This window comes from Nannospalax galili, unplaced genomic scaffold (genome assembly GCF_000622305.1).
Source record: "Nannospalax galili isolate Female #2095 unplaced genomic scaffold, S.galili_v1.0 scaffold599, whole genome shotgun sequence".
NCBI lineage: Eukaryota > Metazoa > Chordata > Mammalia > Rodentia > Spalacidae > Nannospalax > Nannospalax galili.
Genome location: NW_008343079.1, coordinates 523,543 through 528,347, shown reverse-complemented (window position 1 = coordinate 528,347; position 4,805 = coordinate 523,543).

Sequence of the window (4,805 nt, the reverse complement as noted above, 5' to 3'; positions counted from 1 at the left end):
TTCAAGCAACAGCAGGAAGGCCTTTGATGGCAACACGCTGGGCGAAGGGAGAGAAATAAAAGAAAGACTGGACTGAGAGACAGGCAGGGGGGTCTATGAGGCTGTCATTAGAATTATTCTAGGCCGACTTGCAGTGACAGATTTTAAGTGTTAAATCCCATAAGGTGCTATCTTGGTCTAAACATCTGAAAATTTGGAGATGTCTGGCATTTACCTATATGCACAAAATTTAGCACTTTAATTGTTAGGGTCCTAGCTCAGGCCTATTTCTTTGTTAACTGAAATGAAAATGTACAAATATACTCAGAGGAAGAAGGTGGTTCAGCATCATTGGCATATCCAGTGAATGTACTAGGCTTGTTTCCTGGGGCAGACCCATGAGATTACTTATGATGGGAAGGTTGATACTATTGGGATCCATCTGGAAGGTAGGTGATTCTAAAGCTTTGAAGGCTTCTTAGCTTAGATTTCAGACAAGTACTGTACAGAAATATTCTTTTTTAGGATTATTTTTATTGCTTTAAAGTATATGTATCTGCGTGCACACATGAGTGTACATGCACATGACTGTAGGTACCCATAGAGGCCAGAGGCATCAGATCCCCTGGAGCTGGAGTTACAAGCAATTGTGAGCCACCCCACACGAGCACTGGGAAGCCAACTCAGGTCCTCTGCGGGAGCAGTATGCACTCTTAACCACTGTTACCCCTCCGGCCCTCTCTAGAAGTATTCTATCAAAGTTATTATTGAATACTTCTCATTACTGAATTTCTCCCAAAGTCTAACTTGCCTGACAGCCCCACTTTGGGAAAGGGGTTCCTGAGTGCCAAGTGTGAACTGTCACAAAAATCAAGCCATTAGCTGTTCGCTACTTTCTTTACATCTGTGTTTTCACCTCCACACTGCACGTCAGTAGATGGTAACTTACAAATATGGCCAAGATGGAAGCAGTCCTTTCAGCTCATACCCTCAAAGCTAGTTCATTTGTGCATCTCAGATTGAGCCCAGAATGAACTGCAGCAAACCTCTCCCTCTGCTTCCCCCTCCCTAGGGCAAATCACATGTGATCATTCATTCATGTGGTCGTTCATTTGCTCGTGTGTCGGTCGCTCCGACAGGTACGGCACAGGGGGAGAGGCCAGGACCAGCCTGGGTCCCTCTCTTAGGGGCTGAGCGGGATGGTGAGTGTTGGCATCTCAAAAACTACACTGGGTCGGGAGTCTTGTCGAGGCAGGAACTCACTTTATTGCGTCAGGCATCAACTTATATAGTTTAAGCAAAAGGGGTGTGGAAAAGGGGGTGGGTATAGGAATGTGTCATTTGGAGCGAAGACTGTGGGCCACTGGGAATTTATTATGCCAGTTGTTACTGGGCAGAGGCAATCTTAGATAGGGCACTGATGAGTCACCTCCACACAGAAGTGACAGGCCAGAGACAGGTCGCTAAAATTTAGCCTGGCTTAGGAAATTATATTAGGCCTCATTTTTCTCCATGCCATGTGTATGAGGGTCCCGAAGGCCCCACACTCGTGGAGTGTCTACTGGGCTGTGGCTTGTTCCTGGGGAGGTGTTGGGTATATCAACATCACCTGATCTGGATCCTTAAGACTCTCACAGCTCAGTGTTCTCTTCATGTCCCTCGGAGCCACCACAACTTGTGACAACTTTTGTTCTCTCTGTTCCCTTTAACCTGATTCCATTGCACCTGAAGCAGAAAAGTGTGTTTCGTGCTTTGCCCACCGCTAAGAACACTGCTGGCTGCTACTGTGGCTTTATGATCTTCAGGATATTGGGAGAAAGAATGTACGTAGGGACTAATTCTGTGCTGAAGAATGACTCATGTTCATTATCTTCTATAATCTTCAGTTAATGCCCCTCTGCTTTCACTTTGAAAAATTCTTCCTCTAAAATTAGCTTCCTTTCTCTATCCTGCCTAACCCACTTCCCAGCGTGCCTGTGGCTTTTGCGCAGAACAGGGCAGAATCATCTTTGTGGTATAGAATTCATCGTTTTTATGCTTATTTGTAATCTATTGGTCTTTTGTCACTTAGCTTTCTTTCCAGAATTAGAAAGGAAAAATCTTTCATACTTCTCCAATAAAATTATACTATTGTAGTTTTACTGCATCTTGGAGTTTTTAAAGAAATGGCAAGAGCTCTAAAAATGGCTAGTGATGGATGACATCTGGACAAAAGAAGTGCTTGAACGTTTAGGCCTGATGCTTACTGTGCCCCTTCCTGCATATGCATCATTGTGTGGTACTGATACTCAGTAATGCATAGACACTTAGAGATTATCTGAAAATGACATCTTTCCATGCCAAAGAAACTGAGGTACAGGAAACTGAGGTAAGTTATAGAGAAAACATTCTTTCAGTACTCATGAAAAATGGAAATAAGGACATGCTTAAAAGAATATGACCTAGATTTGTCTTGCCAACCCAGGACTAGTATTCATTGGTTCATTTCCCCCACACCATCCTGAATCCAGAGTGACAACTCTCACCTCCTGTTAGGGTTTCCCAGGCAGGGTTGCAAAGATCATCTTAGCCCCATCTCAGCACTATTTGTACTCTCCTTCCACACTGGACCTTGACTAGACACTGGCTCTGTTGTCTGGTGTACTAAGAACCTTTGAAGAGCTTGCCATTCTCAGGGTCCAGGACAGGCCAAGTAAAGAACTCTGCTTAGTCTTCTCACTTAATAGAGAATCTAGTTTCAAAGATGTCTTGTTCATGGCATCATAAATCAATACCTTGACTCCTTCATGAGCTGAGCTAATCAATCCCAGTTATACATGAGTTCTCATACAATAGGCATTATATGAAAGCTCTTGCACAGGTACTCTTGCCCACAAAGACCAGCCCTAAGATGTTTACCCCTGACCTAGGACCAGTTTGCTCTCTTCTTCTTGGTTCATTGCTGAAGGCTAATAATCCAGTAGCAGAGGTCACAGGAGTTATGATGGTTCATAACATGTATTTGTTTTCTACTTAGACAGTAGGACTCATCTTCCCAGGCTTATTGTCAGTATGCTTCCTGTTCTACTTGCCTCTTCAGAATCACCACCCTCGTCCAGAAGACACATCAATCACTTGGACTATGATTACACATCACTTGTTTTCCTACAAAGGAGATTTATACCACAAGCCTCATTCTCATCCTGTAGTGCAGTGATTCAGAGTCTTGACTGTGCATCATAATCACCTATCAGTCTTCCTGAAAATACTGGAGCCCAAGTCCCACCATGACTCATTAAATCCAAAGCTCAGGTTGTTGAGCTGGGCATGGGCACTGCTTCAAATCTCTACAGGAGTTTCAATATTTTAGCCAAGGTTGAGAACCACCATCTACTTAAAGTCTGCTGAGGTTTGAGGCATTACAAATCCTGAAGGGGAAACATTTCTTTGGACTGGTTTCTTCTAATATCTCATAATCTAATCACATATTTTGTCCTTATTCTTAAAAGTTGTCCTGACGGCCAGGCATGGTGGTACACGCCTTTAGTCCCAGCACTCAGGAGGCAGAGGCAGGCAGAACTTTGTGAGTTTGAGGCCAGCCTGGTCTGCATAATGAGTTCCAAGACAGCTGGGGCTACAGGGAGACCCTGTCTCAAAAAGACAAAAAAAAAAAAAAAAAAAAAAAATGTTGTCCTGACAATAGGCCTTAACACAAATGACAGAATGTATGAAATCTGGGGGAGGGGTGCCAGTGAGGAAGGGGGTATAAAGATGATTAAGACTGATTGAGATGTTCTATATGAAATACACACAAATTCAATTTTAAAAAGTTTCCCCTAAAAAAAGGTTTCCTGAAAGCCCATATGATCTAAATCTGATTTTACGTCTAAGGAAAATAATACCAGCATATCAAAGAGACACTAGCAGTCCCATACTTACTGCTGTTCTACTCACAGTATATGTGTGTAACAATAATCAAGGACAAGGTTAAGAAACAGAGGGAGTCAGGAGACACGGGAGGAGTTAGAGGGAGACTGGGAGGGATGGAAATAATGCAAACACAATGCTTATACATGAGATTCTCAAAAATAAATAAATAAAATACAGTGTGCTATGTATATACAATGGGATATTACTCAGCCATAAAAAAGAGTGCTATTCTATCATTTGCAACAAAGTAGATAGAAATGTTGGATATTGAATATTTAAACAAATCACATATAGAAAAATAAATACCATAAATACCATAAATACTTTTTATGTGGAATTTTTTTTTGTAAATACAAATGTATAATAGTGACTGCTGGGGCTGGGGAGATGGCTTAGTAGTTAAGAACACTGGCTGCTCTTGCAAAGAACTTGGGCTCCATTCCCAGTATCCACGTGACAGCTAACAACCATCCATAAATCCAGTTCCAGGGGTCCAATGCCCTCTTCTGACCTCCAAGAGCATTGCATGACACAGATGCACTTACATACATGCAGGCAATACACTCAAACACATAAAAAATAATAAATAAAATAGTTTTTAAAATAGTGATTGCTAGTGGCTAGAAGGGGTTAGAGGAAAGTTGTAGAATGGGCACTCAAACATAGTTAGTTATAAATAATAAGTTCCCATTGTCTATATCCCAGTGAGAGCAATTCAGTTCATAATAAGCTATCACATACTGTATGAATACCTAGAAGAAAGAGAAGCTCAAAATCTCCTGACAGAAAGTAATGACAAAGAGATGAAAAGTTTGGTCACTTTGATTTGATTAGCTCATATCATAGACATGCATTTAAATATCTCAGCCTTCCCAGAACTATGTACAATTACCATATATTAATAAGAATGATTTTAA